The following is a 21,014-nucleotide window of genomic DNA, read 5'->3' on the forward strand; positions in this document are numbered from 1 at the left end:
GATTGACGTTGAATGGGTGCATTGTTAAGGCACTCTTTGCGATAGGTCACTGGTTCAAATCCCTCATGGGTAATTACCTACCAAAACAGAGAAATAATAAATAGTAAAAAAATATATAAAAACTTTAATTAAATATTTCTAATAAAAAATTATAATAACAAAAATATAATATTTAATTTTTATGTTTTCCTAATAATTAATATATCTTATCAATTATAAAGCAGTGAAATAATAATAAAGATATTAAATATAGAGGAGTGACATAATAATAAAGATATAAGATAATGAAAGCGGTCTTAACGAGAAAAAAAACCAGAAATAAATATCTCAACAAACCATCAAGCAAATAAAAATATTTTAACATTTATGAATTATTTTTAAAAATTTTAATTTAAAATTTTTGAAATAAAATTTATAGTCAACCCAACATTAATAAGTAACAATTGCGAACAGTGTATAACCCATTGGTAACGATACTAATTAAATAATGAAACGTTACACTATTAAAGAAAATAAAAAAACTATCTTACTAAAAAAATTATGCCACCACATAACAATTAAAAAAAAGAGTTCCATCATGATGCCACCCATCATAATTGAAAAAAACAAAATCAAAAAAACCCACGTGGCTACAAATGACCGTATACCCGTGAATTTTCAGCTCTGCACTGATGCATACGTTTGGGAAACTTATGAGAGTAGGGTTTCATTTGCTCTAATAGGAGAACAGAGTTTGATTCGATTCAAGTTCATGTGTTCAAAGAGGACCCGGTTAGGCGAGCTTAATTCGATTGGAGGTTCCTCGAATATTTGGGAATTGATGGACATGGCGCGGTCAAAAAAATTGACCCCGAATATTCAGGAAACCTGCACCATGTTCCTTGGATTCCCGGGGAACCTGCAATCGAATTAAAAACGGTTCGATCAAATAACTTCTCTGCACGTGCTTCCAGACTTTGGTTGAAGAGTCCTCGCAAAGGGTGCATCTCTGATTGTGACCTGCAATCGACTTAAGGATGACACGGTTCGATCGAATAACTTCTCTGCACGTGCTTCCATAATTAGGTTGAAGAGTCCTCGCAAATGGTGCATCTCTGATTGTGAAGTGATTACAACCTCCACATATCTTTCTTCAACACGTCTTCGAGATATCTTAATAATTTATGCACCGCCCGTCGATTGGAAACACAAAACATTGAATACTGAGTGGAAAGGAAGTATTGCCCTGCAACGATATGGAGGCTCAAGCTCAAGCCCATTGTGGCGTTCACGCCATAGTCGTCTCGTTACCAGGGCAAGGCCACATAAATCCCATGATGCAGCTCGCAAAGAAGCTTGCTTCCGTGGGCATTTCCATTACATTTGTCCTCACACATTCATGGCATCAAATCATCACTCACGCCTATGGATCTACCGGTGTGGATGCGTTCGCCCACGATCGAAATCTTGGAATCCACATTCGACTGGTGGCCATACCCAATTGCGTGCCCAGTGAGTTCGAGAGATGGAATAAGATCAACCAATTTTATCAGTCGCTGGATAGCATGGAAGCCCATGTGGAGGAGCTCATAAACAATCTCCATCATCAATCCAACGTAACGACCATCTCTTGCATCCTGACCGACACATTTCTCGGTTGGGCAGTGCCTCTCGCCAAGAAGCTCGGATTGCTGTCTGTTTCCCTATGGACGCAGAACGTTTCCATATTTTCCCTCTCTTATCATTTAGAATTAGGTGATAATATTTTTAGCGCCACAAAACGGAATCAACGCATAATTTTTCTATTTTTCATATCCATGTAACGATTTATTCTTCCGGTTGTTTTGCAGTCCAACTTCAGGCGGGATCGGTAATCCACATTCCGGGCGTAATCCATATTCTATATGCAGATCTTCCGAAGAGTTTGAAACCCACTTCAAATCCTGTAACAGCCACAATACTTGATCGCTGTTTACGAAGTGTCACACAAGCGGATTGGGTTGTGGTCAATTCGTTTGAGGGCTTAGAACGACGAACAGTTGAGGTTTTGCGGGATAAATTGCGTGTATACTGTGTTGGACCATTGCTCCCTTCTGCCTACCTCGACCCCTCACATCCTCGTGACTCTGTTGTGGGGACCAGCTCGCGGGTAGAGATGGACTGTGCACAATGGCTGGACGGCAAGCCTTCCAAGTCGGTCATATACGTTTCGTTCGGCAGTTTAATCTGTGTGTCCGCAAGCCAAATAGAGGAAATAGAAATGGGTCTCAAGGAGAGCGAATTGGTTTTATGTGGGTGCTTCGACATCCCACCCAAGAGACCGCTGAAGTCTCCGCCGTGCTGCCGGAGGGGTTTCTGAGCGAAACAAAAGCGCAAGGACTGATTGTTCCATGGTGCTCACAGTTGAAAGTGCTCTCTCATCCGTTGATCGGCGGGTTTTTGAGCCACTGCGGGTGCAACTCCACTTTAGAGAGTATCTTCTCGGGCATCCCCATGCTGGGATTCCCTCTCGGCAATGAGCAACATACCAACTGCAAACTCATAGCTGATGAGTGGAAGATTGGACTGAGATTGAGAAGCGGTGATGATAATGATAAGATTATTGGAAGGAAGGAAATAGCAGAAAATGTGAGGAGATTGATGGAAGGGGAGGAGATGAGAAGGGCAGCAGAGAAACTCAGAGATATTGCGATGTTAGCAGTAAGGAAAGGAGGATCTTCTGACAGTAATCTGGAAAGTGTTGCGAATGGGTTGAAGGCCAAACTCATTCAAGAGACGGTTTCAAAACCCGGTCTAAATTGTGATGTGTTAAATTGTAATCCTATGAAGGGGTAGATATTTTAGGAAATGTGGGTAACTTAACATATTATTTTCTTAAATGCTGAATGAAAATAAGGTTTCAAGACAGTGTTGTCCATTCCAAAATTTGATGGGTTAAATTCCATCACTTTTAAGGGCTCAATTTTGTTGATTTAATTGTTGTTGATATATGTGTTTAGGTTCGAAATTGAGTCGTTCATTTTCATATATTACGTTACATAACTGACTTCTAATCATAGAATTTGAGTTTTTCTAATTATCCCGTCATGGTTAACTTTATACCATATTCTAAATTTATCATCGTTGATTATTTTAGTTACGAAATTTATTTTAAACATATATTTAACATAAATTTAAAAGGATCCATTTTTTTTAAGTGTAAGTTTTTTATGAATCAATATTATTGAAATATTTTGTTAGTGGACAATCTGTACTTCTCACTAACTCTTTATCAGCCCAACAAATTTTGTGGAATATTTTTCAGTGCTATTCAGTCAGTCTCGGATGTTACGAGTGATAGGTCTGATCCTCTTCGTCAGGGCAGTCTATACATTGTATCTCATTCTATACATTGTATTGTCGCACAGATTGTCACGACAACGCTCAGACCGGGGGCTGTCACCCTGATCCCCGATCTCTCCGTTTAAGCCTGTCGCGGTAGACCCTATGGGGAAATAGATGACCAACTGTGAATCAGTTGGTTTGGGAGACACGAAAGGGAACCAGCACTAAATAGATTTTGTTAAGTTTAATAGACGAGTGCCTTATGGAGTTAATGATTAAATGATTAGATGTTGCAGAAATATGAACCATGTAAAACGAACATTTATCATCAAATAACCCAAGCAATGCAAGATATCCAGTAAATTTACAATGTTTTAACAATGATCCAGCAATTAAACTTAAAGAAAAATTAAATGCTTTAAAAGATCACAGAATTTAAATGCTGATTAGTTGCCACTTTCACATAGCTAATTTTAACTAAATATTTAAGTGCATTTAGTCATAGAGAAATCGAACATAAACACTGCAAAAATCGCCAAAATGAAATTTCAATCTTTTTGTTAAGCCTTCTCAAAATATTTTAGTTTTTTAAATAAAACAAGACTAAAGACTAAGTAAATGCAACTTTAAATTCAAAATTTGAACTAAACTAAAAGGAAACCTTTTATCAATTTTTTATTTTTTATAAATTTTTTTGATTTAAATGAAACTAAGACTTTAACAAACAAAAAAAGTTAAGTGCTAAACCGTAAAACTAAACTAAAACAGCATACATAGGAACTTAGAAGGAAAATCGATTTATATTTTTTCTTCTTCTTCTTTTTTATTATTTTTTTAAATTAAAATCTAAAATCTAAAAATAAAACTAAAAATTAAGATCTAAATATTTAAAATCAAAAGAAAAAAGAAAATTAGAATCCTTAATTTTTAAAATTTACGTTAAAATCATCTAACCATAACACTAAACTATGATCAAAACGAAAATCTAAATTAAAACCTGAAATTGTATTTACATTGCACACAAAAACGATTTCTCCCTACACATATGGAGAAAAGACTTGCGTGTAAAAAAAAAAAATTAACCTATCCACGCCAGTACCAAAACGCAGAGACGTAGCCCGTGTATAGAAACTCGATTTTTGGTTTTTGACTGATTTGTATGTAGCGCAGGTGCAATCAACGGCAATGAAGCTGGAGCGAAGGGCGAGGGGAAGAAACACAATTTTCTGAGCGGATTCGATGGCAGACAAAGAGAGGATTCAACAGCGACGTGGGGAGCTGCGAGATGAATTCGATGAGGGTCGTTTGTAAAGAGGATGAGAGCAACGATGGGAACTGCAAGAAGAAACGCGTCGCTGAGGGTTTTGAGGCAACGTAGGAACATCGAAAAGTTTTGCAGATCCGTGGAGAACCAATGAAGGAGGAGCGATGACAAGGATGAGAATGTTGAGGTTGTGGAACAAAAATATTGCGTGAGGATGGCAGAGACGTGTTTTAGGGACAGAGTGGGAGGATAGACTACGGATGAGAGATGGATATGGAGGTGACTGAAACATGAAATTTTCCAGAGAAATATAATATGCAGCCAGGAACTGGTAAACCCTTTAAAATTCCACAGAAATTTGCAAATAAAGTGATATTCCTCCGCTTCGGGGCTTCTAGTTATCAAACCCCACAAAGATTTCTAGCTCTGAACTAGGTATTCCTGCAATAGTTGATTCTGAGGCCAGATCTTACCCTCGGGGGCCTAGATCTGGCTTCAAGATTTAAGCTCACCTTCAGATTTGCAACCTGCAACGACAGAACAAACACCCAGAGATAACATGTGCAGAGAACGAAACTAAAACCCTAGATCAGCAAAACAGTTATAGTATTTGCAAACTGAAAGCTCTTAAGAAGCCATATTTATCAATAATCGCAGTAATATTATCAGAATTCAATTTTAATGTAAAATGCTTCAGAAAAACCTGCATGCATTCATAAAAAATATTTCGAATGATAAGCCCAGGATCAAGAACTGGCTGGGCTCTTTCAGAAAACACAACCCGGGAGTTGGCTGGTTCAGCCAAGAACTTCCCCTAACGCCCAGTAATCTGAAAAAAGGGATTTCCTACACAGCTTAAAATCAACCATCAACATAGAAGGAGAAAACAATAGTGAAACCCCGATCAAATGGAGATACCTGCCACTATATTTCAGAATCTAAAACTATCATTCAAATCCCAAAGATCAGACAAGATCCTTGTGCCTAGATCAATCTTCATTAAGCTATCATTAATGGCTGAAAATAAAATTATGCAGAAAAAATAGAACAATCTTACAACATCTTCAAAAGAGTAACACCAGCAAGATTTTTAACCCCAAAGTCTTCTTTATTGCACAAAAAAAATGACTACAAGAGAGCTTTCTTTAGCATCAGACTCTCAGATCGAATCCCCTTGTCAAATGACCCCTAACACCCTATTTAAAGGAAAAATTCCCAACAGCTAGTTCGAGTGATCCATGTCAAAATGATCTTGACCGTCGATGAGGATCAAGATATCTCTTAATATCATCCGTCGAATTTTTAATGCATTAAAAAATTGAAATTCTGCATGTATTTACTCAAAATATTATTATTTTATTATTTTTTAAGTTTTTACTTTATTTTATTATTTTTATTTATTATTTATTTATTTTTTAATTTTTCATTTTTTTTTATTTTTAAGTGGATCCTCGAACTTAGCCTTTGGAAAAATCACCTAGAACCTAGGACTTAGGACTTATGAGGGGATTAAAAACATTTTCTAACCCTCAAGACACATTACATCATTACTTTTACAATTTTACATCTCAAGGGGGAAAACCCATTTGACATAGACTCTCATGGACCACCCAGTTCTGCGACCAAATATTATCTAGCAGATCAACACACTAGGATTCCTCTAAGATTCTAATGACAAAATTCATTCCGGCTTTGGGGTTAGGCTGAAGGAAAACTTTTCCGATCATGGATCGGTGAGACAAAAAACCTTCCGGAACGTAGACTATCACTAGAAAATTAGGTCCACCTAGGCAATTTACATACATGACTCAACTCTGCTAAGATTATTTACAATTCACAAATGCAGACTGGGTTTACAACATAACATGATCAGGTCGACGATGACTGTTGAATGGCACGAACTCGTCAATCAAGCGCTATCCCTTTTGCGAAGAAAATGGGGTGTACTGCTATGGGTAGTTGACACGTAGTGGTCAACATATGGCTCCACTTGGGGACACGTTGCTACACTGTAGGAACGTGAGAATCCAGAATAGGAGATGCCCCATGGTATCAGATGTGTTCAATATAGTGTATACTGAGCATTTTCCTGCTTTCAGGAAAATATGTCGGCTGCTTGTCGGATGTGCCATGTCTAATTCTACATATGGTAGGACTTTTTCTTATCCGAAAATCAAGCTGCTCACGGCTGTCTGATGCATCAAATCTTCTTCTTATTTTCTTTCTCTTGCACTTTTTCTTTGTGGCAGGCTGTATTACTGATGACGTGGAAATTTCTGTTTCAAAGCTCTTAGATGAAGTATGTAAGATATGTGTGACATGTCTTTCTTCATCTTGCATCTGATCTTTATCGTTTTTAATTTTATCTGGATCACCTTCAATTAACCACCTTTCAATCGAACTAATGACCTCCTCATAATAAGATGGAGCTTGTTGCAGCAAATGAGAAGGTTCTTGATCTATTGATGTTTCCTGGTTTCTTTCATCATCCGACTGCTGTTGAAATTTCTGAAACTGTATTTTAATGGCGTCTAACTGACTAGAGTGTTCAACCCTTATAGCACTGATTTCCCTGTCATGGTCTTCTTCCATGGTCATCAAGCAATGCTGCATAGAGTTTATCTCTCTCTTATGATTTGCTTGCATGGTCGTCATATTTTCCTCTAAGCCTGACATCTTGCTTTGCATAAAACTAATTTCTATGTCATGATTAATCTTCATGGCTTCAATTTCCTTACTATGTTGATTTTGCATGATCTCCATCTCCCTATTGCGCTTTTCCAGGTGAGTGCATAAAGTTCTCACATCATTGGCGTAATTAGTTTGATTTATCTCCATATTTCTTACCAATAGAAATAGATCTGGTATAATTTGCTTATGATCTTCCTTTTCATTGTCAACACTACTATGATCTGCAATGGTACAAGTGGATGGCACATTCTGATATGAAGAATTGTCTTCGACAGCTGGACCTTTTACAAGATTACTTTCATTTTGTTGCACAATTTTAGGGGCAGAAGGCAAGCTATCTGGATCACCATATCTATCTTTAAAAGCATCGACAATGTCTTGCAAAGAAATGAAGGAATCTTCAGGACAACTATTAAACCAGTTCAAAGCATCACCCTTTAAAGAATGGAAAAATAGACGCATCTTGACATCTTCATGATTATATTGAGGAAGTCTACAATATATGATCATTACACAAGTAAACCTGTTTAAATGTTGTCTAACAGCGACCGAATCACCACCCGAGAACTTAAATAATTTAGAAATGGCCTCTTTCGGAAAATCATGGAGATTATCAGTAAAATGACATGGTTTAAATGAATAATAAGGGATCAAATGGATGATAGAAAAATATTTCTGCTCAAGAAAATTAAGAGATGAAAGAAGTGGAGTCGCCACTTGAACAATGAATCTAATTCTAAGATCCAAAAAGCAACCAACAAGTAGATATGAGGGAGGTTTCTTGTCTGGGAAAAATAAAAAAATGGAGTCGCCACCCAAACAAGAAACAAATCGAAGAGAAGTTGTTGATATGAATAAAGATAAGGTGATGAAAGAGATCTAAATGATGCCAAAAAATGTTGAATCTGCCAGCTCAAACACGAGATGAGAAAGAATGATGAGAAATGAGAATATGAATGTCGTTGAAACGCCAAGGACAGAAAAACTCTATCCCCGGTAGCGGAACCAAAAAATGTTGTCGCACAGATTGTCACGACAACGCTCAGACTGGGGGCTGTCACCCTGATCCCTGATCTCTCTGTTTAAGCCTGTCTCCCGCGGCTAAGGGGGTAGACCCTATGGGAAAATGGATGACCAACTGCGAATCAGTTGGTTTGGGAGACACGAAAGGGAACCAACACTAAATAGATTTTGTTAAGTTTAATAGACCAGTGCCCTATGGAGTTAATGATTAAATGATTAGATGTTGCAGAAATATGAACCATTTAAAAAGAACATTTATCATCAAATAACCCAAGCAATGCAAGATATCCAGTAAATTTACAATGCTTTAACGATGATCCAGCAATTAAACTTAAAGAAAAATTAAATGTTTTAAAAGATCATAGAATTTAAATGCTGATCAGTTGCCACTTTCACATAGCTAATTTCAACTAAAAATTTAAGTGCATTTAGCCATAGAGAAATGGAACATAAACACTGCAAAAATGGCCAAAATGAAATTCAATCTTTTTGTTAAGCCTTCTCAAAATATTTTAGTTTTTTAAATAAAACAAGACTAAAGACTAAGTAAATGCGAATTTAAATCCAAAATTTGAACTAAACTAAAAGGAAACCTTTTATCAATTTTTTATTTTTTTATAAATTTTTTTGATTTAAATGAAACTAAGACTTTAACAAACAAAAAAAGTTAAGTGCTAAACCGTAAAACTAAACTAAAACAGCATACATAGGAACTTAGAAGGAAAATCGATTTATATTTTTTCTTCTTCTTTTTTTTTATTATTTTTTTAAATTAAAATCTAAAATCTAAAAAAACTGAATCTAAAAATAAAACTAAAAATTAAGATCTAAATATTTAAAATCAAAAGAAAAAAGAAAATTAGAATCCTGTTTAAAATTTACGTATCATAAAGCTGACGTTAAAATCATCTAACCCTAACACTAAACTATGATCAAAATGAAAATCTAAATTAAAACCTGCAATTGTATTTACGTTGCACACAAAAACGATTTCTCCCTACGCATATGGAGAAAAGACTTGTGCGCAAAAAAAAAGCTAACCTGTCCACTCCAGTACCAAAACGCAGAGACCTAGCCCGAGTATAGAAACTCGATTTTTGGTTTTTGACTGATTTGTATGCAGCGCAGGAGCAATCAACGGCAATGAAGCTGGAGCGAAGGGCGAGGGGAAGAAACACAATTTTCTGAGCGGATTCGATGGCAGACAGAGAGAGGATTCAACAATGACGTGGGGAGCTGAAGGCCACGGGAGGATGCTTGGACAGTAACGAGGAAGATCACAAGGCAAACCGATAGCGTTGGAGAGGTTTGGGAGCTAAAAGCGTTGAAGAGTGGAACAGAATGCAGGCAGAAAGGTTTCGATGGCAGGTCGAGGGAGATTTGAGCAATCGTGGAAGAGTTTGTGTGAGATAGCGCATGGGCAGCGTGAACTGGAATGGAGCAAGGAGCTGCGAGATGAATTCGATGAGGGTCATTTGTAAAGAGGATGAGAGCAGCGGTGGGAACTGCAAGAAGAAATGCGCCGCTGAGGGTTTTGAGGCAACGTAGGAGCAGCGAAAAGTTTTGCAGATCCGTGGAGAACCAATGAAGGAGGAGCGATGACAAGGATGACAACGTTGAGGTTGTGGAACAAAAATATTGCGTGAGGATGGCAGAGACGTGTTTTAGGGACAGAGTGGGAGGATAGACTACGGATGAGAGATGGATACGCAGGTGACTGAAACGTGAAATTTTGCAGAAAAATATAATATGCAGACAGGAACTGGTAAACCCTTTAAAATTCCACAGAAATTTGCAAATAACGTGATATTCCTCCGCTTCGGCGCTTCCAGTTATCAAACCCCACAAAGATTTCTAGCTCTGAACTAGGTATTCCTGCAATAGCTGATTCTGAGGCCAGATCTTACCCTCGGGGGCCTAGATCTGGCTTCAAGATTTAAGCTCACCTTCAGATCTGCAACCTGCAATGACAGAACAAACACCTAGAGATAATATGTGCAGAGAACGAAACTAAAACCCGAGATCAGCAAAACAATTACAATATTTACAAACTGAAAGCTCTTAAGAAGCCAGATTTATCAATAATCACAGTAATATTATCAGAATTTAATTTTAATGTAAAACGCTTCAGAAAACCCTGCATGCATTCATAAAAAATATTTCGAATGATAAGCCCGGGATCAAGAATTGGCTGGGCTCTTTCAGAAAACACAATACAGGAGTTGGCTGGTTCAGCCGAGAACTTCCCCTAACGCCCGGTAATCTGAAAAAAGGGATTTCCTGCACAGCTTAAAATCAACCATCAACATAGAAGGAGAAAACAATAGTGAAACCCCGAACAAATGGAGATACCTGCCACTATATTTCAGAATCTAAAACTATCATTCAAACCCCAAAGATCAGACAAGATACCTGTGCCTAGATCAATCTTCATTAAGCTATCATTAATGGCTGAAAATAAAATTATGCAGAAAAAATAGAACAATCTTACAGCATTTTCAGAAGAGTAACACTAGCAAGATTTTTAACCCTAAAGTCTTCTTTATTGCACAAAAAAAATGACTACAAGAGAGCTTTCTTTAGCACCAGACTCTCAGATCGAATCCCCTTGTCAAATGACCCCTAACACTCTATTTAAAGGAAAAATTCCCAATAGCTAGTTCGAGTGATCCATGTCAAAATGATCTTGACCGTCGATGAGGATCAAGATATCTCTTAATCTCATCCGTCGAATTTTTAATGCATTAAAAAATTGAAATTCTGCATTTATTTACTCAAAATATTATTATTTTATTATTTTTTAAGTTTTTACTTTATTTTATTATTTATTATTTATTTTAATTTTTCAATTTTTTTTATTTTTTAAATTTATTTTTAAATGGATCGAACTTAGCCTTTGGAAAAATCACCTAGGACCTAGGACTTAGGACTTATGAGGGGATTAAAAACATTTTCTAACCCTCAAGACACATTACATCATGACTTTTACAATTTTACATCTCAAGGGGGAAAACCCATTTGATATAGACTCTTATGGACCACCGAGTTCTGCGACCAAATATAATCTAGCAGATCAACACACTAGGATTCCTCTAAGATTCTAATGACAAAATTCATTCCGGCTTTGGGGTTAGGCTGAAGGAAAACTCTTCCGATCATGGATCGGTGAGACAAAAAAACTTCCGGAACGTAGATTATCACTAGAAAATTAGGTCCACCTAGGCAATTTACATACATGACTCAACTCTGCTAAGATTATTTACAATTCATAGATGCAGACTGGGTTTACAACATAACATGATCAGGTCAACGATGACTGTCGAATGGCACGAACACGTCAATCAAACGCTATCGCTTTTGCGAAGAAAAGGGGGTGTACTGCTATGGGTAATTGACACGTAGTGGTCAACACATTGTATCTTCTATGTTTCTGTAGTGTACTTTTTATATTCATGTATTGTATTTTTTATAAGAGACCACATACTTAAAATTTGGTTTCGTTAGATTTTATTACCATATTTACTTTAGCATCTGCATCTATCGATCTGACGGATTAAAAAATAAATATATTATTTTTTGTTTGTTTCTATGTTTGACTTGTGTCGGTATTTTAGCCGTTGCAATAGCCATTGCTGTTGGTGCCTTGCCACACGGAATTTCACATGTTGTTGGGTAGAGATCTACAGCAGCTGCTCAAGCAACATTGAATCTGAACTCCCCTTTCATATGCGCCTATACAAATATTAGAAACCTTGGTTAAAATTAAGAAAATGAAAACAAATATATCATTGTTAAAAATAAAAACATATAATTGTTAAAAATAAAAACACATACGATAAGGAGACGATTATATAAATATTTCAATAATATATTTTCTTCTTTTGTTTTTAAAGAAAAAATGTTTGAGATGATTTAAAAATTAAAAAATAAAATTCTTGTGAAAAGTGTTAGACGATTCATTATAAACCATACCATTACATTAACGATCTCTTTTATATATATATATATATATATATATATATATAAATAATTGGACATGATTTAAAAATTAAAAAATAAAAGTCCTATGAAAAGCGATGGACGATTTACTATGCACAATTGCGTTAACAATCATGGAACTTACCCCATATATATATATATATATATATATATATATATATATATTGTTGGAAATTTTTGGTAATTTCAAACACAAATTAACTGAACATAGAGACAATGCTCTGTTTTTCTGCAACAGAATCTTTAACACAGGGAAGCAAATAAAATTTCTAAGAAAAGTAGAGTTTTTCAACCAAAATAAACTTGTATTAATTCATAAACTGCCTGATACAAATTTCTTCCTCTTTCTCAGAGGGATTCACCAAAAACTTTCACAAAAAAAATTACTCTGCCTCTTTTACAAATAATTTTACATTGTTGTGTAAAATCCCGATTCACTCCTTTGTGAAAAACTTTTACATTCGCTGCTGTAAAATAAATTTACATTGGTTTATTGCTGTAAAAGAAATTCTTTCACATTCACTCTTGTGTGAAATTCTTCATTACATTCGAAATGCTGGGTTTTCACATTTCATATTCAAATAAAAAAAATACCATTGCAATCCCTTTTGTTTCAACAAACAACCACAAGCACCTGTAAAGAAATCCCAAAATTTTTATTTGCTGCCGCAAATCTTTTTTCTTCCACACTGCTGTGCTCCTCTGGTTTGTTATTCGCTGCAGCGAACCCCTTTCTTGCATCCCGTGTTACAATACAAAAAGTCAACACCGAAAAAAAAAAAAAACATATCACACACCTATTTTTTTATGAGTTAACAAGGAAAAATATAATAATGCCTGTCGTATGAAAGACTTAAAGTATTTACCTAAGACTATGACAATTCATTAAATACATTAAAGTTAAAACCGTTCGGTTAAATCAAAAAAGGTTCAGGCAGGTTGAAGGAGACCCTGGTCCGTTGACTTGATCAGACGCATTTCGCAAGCTTAAGCCACACAACTCAAATGAAGTTTAATGGCTAGGGGATTGGTGGTTTTCGAATAGTACACAGGACGCGTGTCACTTGGTCGGGGTGTTTGGAGGCCCTCAGGGAAAAACAACTTTTGGCAAAAGGCGGTGCGATATGGCTCAGCGGTTTTCTGAAGTAGTTTTTTGGTTGCCGTTTAATGGACGTTGTTCAACTGTCGGCTTCCGGCAACGCACAGTTGAAAGTATATTTCAACACTCCCCTTTACTTTCAACTGTTGGGTTATCAATCATACCCAAACACTTCCTCAAAAACTCAAAGCTTTTCTGGTCCAATGGCTTTGTCAAAATGTGTGCAACCTGTCCCTGAGTCCTGCAATGTTGTAAAACAATTTCTCCATTGCTTACCAATTCCCTGATGTAATGAAACCTTGTGTCAATGTGTTTCGTTCTCTTATGAAACATTGAATTCTTTGATAATGCAATAGCTGAGCTATTGTCACAAAAAATCACCGTTGCTTTTGCCTGCTCTTGGCCTAAGCTCCTCAACATCCTTCTCATCCAAACTGCTTGACATGCTGCTGCTGTAGCTGCCACATACTTTGCTTCTACTATAGACAACGCTACAATAGGCTGTTTCTTAGAAGCCCATGAAATGGCTCCTGAACCCATGTGATAAACATAATCGGAAGTGCTTTTCCGATCATCTACACTTCTAGCCCAATCACTATCAGTGTATCCAATTAAATCTGAACATTCTGAGACAGTATATAAAATGCCAAACCTTTTAGTACCTTTAACATACCTCAGAATTCTTTCTGCTACCTGCCAATGTGCTTCTCTTGGCCTCTCCATGAATCTAGAAATTAAACTAACAGGAAACATAATATCCGGCCTAGTTACAGTTAAATACATAAGGCTGCCAACTATGCTCTTGTACAAGCTAGGATAAAAATCCTTGCTGCTGTCCTCTTTGCTGAGTTTTAATCCCATCACTGTGGGAGTGATTGTTGCCTTGCACTCCTGCATATGGAATCTTTCCAACACTTCATTCACATATTTTTCTTGTGAGATAAAAATTCCATTTTCATTTTGATCTACTTCTATTCCTAAGAAGTATCTCAGCAAGCCCATGTTAGTCATCTCAAATTATTCTTTCATGACTGATTTGAAATTTTTAATAAGGTAATCATCATTACCTGTAAAAATCACATCATCAACATACAACACTACAATTAAAATTTTACCATCATTTTGTTTGATGTAGACGGTGGGTTCTCCCTCACATTTGTAAAATCCATTTTCCAGTAGATAGGAATCTATCCTACTGTACCACGCTCTTGGCGCTTGCTTCAGCCCATAAAGAGTTTTCTTCAATCTGCATACTTTGTGTTCTTGGCCTTTCTTCTCATAGCCTGGAGGTTGTTCAATGTAAACCTCTTCCATTAACACTCCATTTAGGAATGCTGACTTCACGTCCATCTGGTAAACTTTCCACTTGTTTTGTGCTGCTATGGATAGCACTGTTCTCATGGTTTCCATTCTTGCAACCGGTGTGACAGTTTCCTCATAGTCTCTCCCATACTACTGCTTGTATCCCTTGACAACCAGCCTTGCCTTGTGTCTTTCTATTTTGCCTTCAGCATTGCTCTTGGTCTTGTAGACCCATTTGACTCCAATGACCTCTTTACCTTTTGGTAGTTCAACCAAATCCCATGTCTTGTTTCTCTCTATGGCATTAATCTCCTCATCCATAGCTTCTATCCATTTCTTATCTTGAATAGCATCTTCGAAATGAATAGGGTCATCAACATGACAATACAAGGCAAATAAAGAGTTCATACCTTCATCATAAATGTCACTTAAATTTCTGAACTTCTTACCTCTTTCATTTGGTGTGCAAGTGCTCGAAGATGCACTTGAATTTCCTCCTTGTGGTGTGCTTGGAGAAGCACTTTCATTTATCCTCAAGGGTGTTCATTGCTGTCCTTGTGTTGGCGCTGCTGTTTGAGGATGTATTTCAGCCATCTCCTCATCATCTTCATCATGAGACAAACAGTTTTTAATATTCACTGTTTTCTCTATGCTTCCATCCCAAGCTTCCTCCTCAATAAATTGAACATCTCTGCTCACAAAAAACTTCTTGGTGGATGGGATATGCAACCTGTAAGCTTTGGATTCCTCACTGTATCCAATAAAAATAAATTTCTCCCCTTTGCTGTCCAACTTCTTCCTTAGCTGATCTGGAATGTGTGCATAAGCCACACATCCAAAAACTTTCATGTGGGTGACTCCTTGCTTCCTCCCACTCCATGCTTCTTCCGACACTTTGTTCATCACTACTTTTGTAGGACACGTGTTTAAAATGTATACTGCACAGTGTACAACTTCAGCCCAATAATCATTTGGCAAATGCTTTGCCTTCAACATGCTCCTCGCCATATCCATGATGGTCCTGTTCTTCCTTTCAGCAACTCCATTTTGCTGTGGGGTGTACCTAGCTGTAAACTGCTTATGGATTCCATTTTCTCTACAAAACCGTAGGAATTCTTTGGAGATATACTCACCTCCTCTGGCTGTTCTCAAAACTTTGACATGCAGCGCGCTTTGGTTTTCCACAAGTGCCTTGAAATTCTGGAATTTTTCAAACACTTCACTTTTGTTCTTCAAGAAATAAACCCATGTTTTTCTGGTGAAATCATTAATGAATGTTAGAAAATATTGGTTGCCTGCTAGTGTTGGAGTTTGCATCAGTCCACATAAATCTGAGTGGACAATCTCTAAGGGTGCCTTTGCCCTTATGCTTTTCCCTGATGGAAAACTTTCTCTGTGTTGTTTCCCCAAGATGCAACCTTCACAAAGGCTGTCCGGTTTCTCTATAAATGGTAATCCTCTTACCATCCCCTTTCTACTCAACAAGTTAAGACCTCCAAAGTTGAGATGTCCAAATCTCAAGTGCCACAACCAATTTTCATCCTTTGGTACGCTTTGGAAAGCCTCTAGGGTGACTGCTGCACTTACTTCTTTGTTTTTGAAATCTGCCTTTATTTTGAGAGGGAACATCATGTTCCTCGTCATATTCACTTCAGCAATACATCTTTTGCTGGGTGCTCTATCCATGATGGTGCATACATCATTCACAAAGAAAATATTGTACCCCTTTTGAACAAGTTGTCCAATACTCAAGAGGTTACATCTCATGCCAGGAACATAATAGACATCTACTATGGTTTTCCTTTCACCTTTCTTTGTAAATATTTTTACTTCTCCTTTTCCCATAACAGAAATTTTACTATCAGTCCCAAGTGTGACTTGTGATTTCACACTTTGATCTAAAGCAGAAAACAGGGCTATGTTTCTTGTCATATGGTTGCTACAACTGGAATCTAGAAACCATATATCATCACTGTTTGTTTCAGCGATATTACAAGCTAAAAGGACATTATCTTGACTGATGTTTTCTCTAGTGATATTTGCATTAGATCTATTACTCATATCAATCTGCTTCTTCCTACATTCATTCGCATAATGCCCATATTTTTTACAATAATAACATTGGACATTGGATTTTTCATACCTTTGTCCTTGAGCATGATGATGTCCACTTTGTTGACTGCTGCCTTGGCCTTGGTTCTGATTTGGATTGCTGCCTCTTCCTTGAGCATTTGTTGGACTATTTATTCCACCTCTGTTTTGGCTTCTGCGTCTTCCTCTCTTGTTTACTTTGCCTTGACCTCTTCCTCTTCCAAAGAACATCTCGGTCTTGAAGGCTTGCTCTAGAGATGAGTTTTCATTTCTACTCAACCTCTGCTCATGTGTTATCAGTGATGCATGAAGTTCATCAACTGAAAAGTTTGAGAGATCCTTTGTCTCTTCTATGGTGGTGACAATCACATCAAACTTTGAGGGTAGGACCCTCAATATTTTCTCCACAATCCTCCTTTCTTCAAGAACTTCTCCATGAGTCCTTATCTGTGTAACCAGACCAATTACATGTGTGAAGAATGAGTCAATATTGTTTGACTCCTTCATGCACAGATTCTCAAAATCTTTTCTCAGCAACTGTAGTTTTGTTGTCTTCACTTTCTCTATGCCTTGATACGCTATCTTGAAAGTTTGCCATGCTTCTTTGGATGTCTTAGTTGCTGCTATCCTTGGAAACACACTCTGGTCCACTGCTTGATACAAAAATACAAGGGCTTTTGAATCCTTATTCCTATTGCTCTTCAACAGATCCTTATCTGCCTGAGTTAATCTATTAAACTCATTTTCATCTACTGGTTCTTCAAAACCATCCTCAACTAATTCCCATAAATCTTGTGAGGCAAACAGGGCTCTCATGGTTATTGCCCAATAGTCATAGTTTTTCCCATTAAACTGTGGGAGCTGGGTATTAAACATACCTATGCTAGTGCTTGTGCTGGCCATTCCTTGCATTCTCAGCTATGCTTCAAATATTGGACTGTGTATTTAAAATACTGATTGTTTATTCAGAAGTAACAAAAAAAAACTTTGAGGAATACCTGGATTCTTTTGCCTGAGACTTCACTTTGCTGGAGAGGATTTACTACTGCAACAAAAGGAACCTTCCTTCAGCTTCTTTATCACCTTCAAAGAGCCTAGATCTGCTCTGATACCATGTTGGAAATTTCTGGTAATTTCAAACACAAATTAACTGAACACAGAGACAATGCTCTGTTTTTCTGCCACAAGATCTTTAACACAAGGAAGCAAATAAAATTTCTGAGCAAAGCAGAGTTTTTCAACCAAAATAAACTTGTATTAATTCATAAACTGCCTGATACAAATTTCTTCCTCTTTCTCAGAGGGATTCACCAAAAACTTTCACAAAAAAAATTACTCTGCCTCTTTTACAAATAATTTTACACTACTGTGTAAAATCCCCATTCACTGCTATGTGAAAAATTTTTACATTCGCTGTTGTAAAATAAATTTACATTGGTTTACTGCTATAAAAGAAATTCTTTCGCATTCACTCCTGTGTGAAATTTTTCATTACATTCGAAATGCTGGGTTTTCACATTTCATATTCAAATAAAAAAAATTACATTGCAACCCCATTTGTTTCAACAAACAACCACAAGCACCTGTAAAGAAATCCCAAAATTTTTATTTGCTGCCGCAAATCTTTTTTCTTCCACACTGCTGTGCTCCTCTGGTTTGTTATTTGCTGCAACGAACCCCTTTCTTGCATCCCGTGTTACAATACAAAAAGTCAACACCGAAAAAAAAAAACATATCGCATACCTATTTTTTTATGAGTTAACAAGGAAAAATATAATAATGCCTGCCGTATGAAAGACTTAAATTATTTACCTAAGACTATGACAGTTCATTAAATACATTAAAGTTAAAACCGTTCGGTTAAATCAAAAAAGGTTCAGGTAGGTTGAAGGAGATCCTGGTCCGTTGACTTGATCGGACGCATTTCGCAAGCTTAAGCCACACAACTCAAACGAAGTTTAATGGCCGGGGGATTGGTGGTTTTCGAATCGTACACAGGACGCGTGTCACTTGGTCGAGGTGTTCGGAGGCCCTCAGGGAAAAACAACCTTTGGAAAAAGGCGGTGTGATATGGCTCAGCGGTTTTCTAAAGTAGTTTTCGGTTGCCGTTTAATGGACGTTGTTCAACTGTCGGCTTCTGGCAATGCACAGTTGAAAGTATATTTCAACATATATATTCTTCTTCCTTTGTCTTTTGTGAAGAAAAAACGTTGGACATAATTTAAACATTAAAAAATAAAAGACTTGTGAAAAGTGATTGCCGATTCACTATACACAATTGCGTTAATAATTATGGAAATTAATTAATATATATATATATATATATATATATATATATATATATATTTTGTATTTTGTGAAGAAAAAACGTGGAGATGATTTAAAAATAAAAATTAAGTGTGTTGTGAAAAGTGATTGCCGATGCACAATTGCGTTAACAATTATGGGAAAGGTTTGATATGGGTATGTTATTTTGTACAGTTTTATAATAGAGTACGTAGCCGAAAATAATAAATGTTAAGTGATAATAGAGATTAAAGGTTGAAAAGTTATAGGAAATAAAGGTAAATAATTAATAGACAATGAATACTAGATAGTAATTAATATTTACATAAGTAATGGTAGTTGTTAGTATGTAAAATTAGGAAATTATAAATAGTTTATAATTTTTTAGGTTTTTATCTAGGAAGTGATAGAGTTAAAGGAAATTAATTTATGTGAGTCTTAACCTATTGTTATGTCGTCAAAATTGGTTCTTGAACATTTTTAGTGTGGTTTTTTTCTAGAAGGTTTTTTTCTTAAGAAATTGTTGTATAATTGTTGAATTTATTTCTATGTTGTTTATTACTACAATTGTGTTTACTCGATAATCCTATATTTTACTGTCATTCATTAGTTTAGGGCGTGCATTACACACTTTTGTTTTTTTTATTATTATTCAGTTTCAAATTCCAATCACATCTAGTCCAAGCCATTAGCTATTAGAAATTAATTAACGGAGCAATGAAATACATAAAATATTACGAAAATACAAACAAAAAAGTGCAGAAAACAAGAGAGACATAGATATATGCGGTTCATCTAATTTTTGGCTACGTCCATGGAGAAACAATCAACCATTCATTTTATATTATCTAGCAAAATGAAGAGATACAACCTACAACAGACCCACTGTAATTTCCTCTTCGCTCTCACACAATCTCCTCGCTCTTTCTCACTCAAAATAATAATACCCATCCACAATACAATTCTCTCATATAAACCGAGGGGTTGTATTCTAGGGATAAAAACCATAAATTAACATAACTTCTACCGTGAGATCATCTGCTTAATGAATGACCCAGATTGACTATGAAATTAGAATAGTTTACAAGGAAAATTTTCATCTATTTTTAGCTTCGGGGGCGTTGTCCCCAAACCCCTGTCGGGCAGGTGGCTCATAAAATTCGTCGTCACCCCCCTTGACCCCCCTAATGGTGATTAAACGGGTGCCACCCTTTTAGGAACATATATCTAAAGCGACTAGAGAAAAAAACCTCTGAACAACCCAACATTAGCAACATTTTTTAATATAAATGTTGGATTGAGTAGGAGCTTACAAGAAAGAAAATCTAGTTTCATGGAAATGGAAAGTGCATAATCTATATTAGAATTGGAGATGTTTATTGGCACTAACTTCAAGAGTTGGACAAGGAAAATTCTAGGAGCTAATTTTCACCTATGGACTTATATTCCATGTATTTTCCAAACAAATATTTCCAAATTTCCATTTTTTTCTAAAACATTTTTCCAGAATTCTTTAGAATAAAAGTAATTTCCTTTAATCCCCAAGGGTTAGCTCAATTGGTCGAGTTCCATTGCTAAGTACCTTGCCAATCGGGAGGTCATGGGGTCAAATCTCCTCGATGCCCTTGGGGTTAGGCCCTACTTGTTTGGTTGGAGGGTAGATCCCTTCGGGTTGATCTGCCTAGATTTTTCTTGTGGATGTAGCAGCCACCCAGTGTCCATAAACCACCCTTAAAAAAAAAAGTATTTTCCTCTAAAAATCACCAAAAAAATTATAGAGACTATATAAAACCATTAGAAAGTTGAATACTTTTACAAAAAAAATCACCAAATATATTACAATGAGCATTTTAAGAACTAGAAATATTTGTGAGAGCTTATAGACTTTAAGATAAGTATGTTTCCCTAAATGATCCATATCTTTGAAAACTTAAGATGGAAAATCTTACAGTAGAT

At 36.3% G+C, this 21,014-nt stretch overlaps 1 pseudogene across 1 annotated transcript; it reads left to right on the forward strand.

The window, feature by feature from the left end:
* Positions 1-1,188: 1,188 nt before the first annotated feature.
* LOC149245197 (UDP-glycosyltransferase 86A2-like) lies at positions 1,189-2,928 on the forward strand (annotated as a pseudogene). The gene is made up of 2 exons (XR_016265528.1): positions 1,189-1,734; positions 1,830-2,928. The product of XR_016265528.1 is annotated as a UDP-glycosyltransferase 86A2-like (transcript).
* The last annotated feature ends 18,086 nt before the right edge of the window (positions 2,929-21,014 follow it).

The sequence above is a fragment of the Pinus tabuliformis genome, chromosome 7, assembly GCF_031772625.1.
Source record: "Pinus tabuliformis cultivar Carrire ecotype Pingquan chromosome 7, CPIR1, whole genome shotgun sequence".
Lineage (NCBI taxonomy): Eukaryota > Viridiplantae > Streptophyta > Pinopsida > Pinales > Pinaceae > Pinus > Pinus tabuliformis.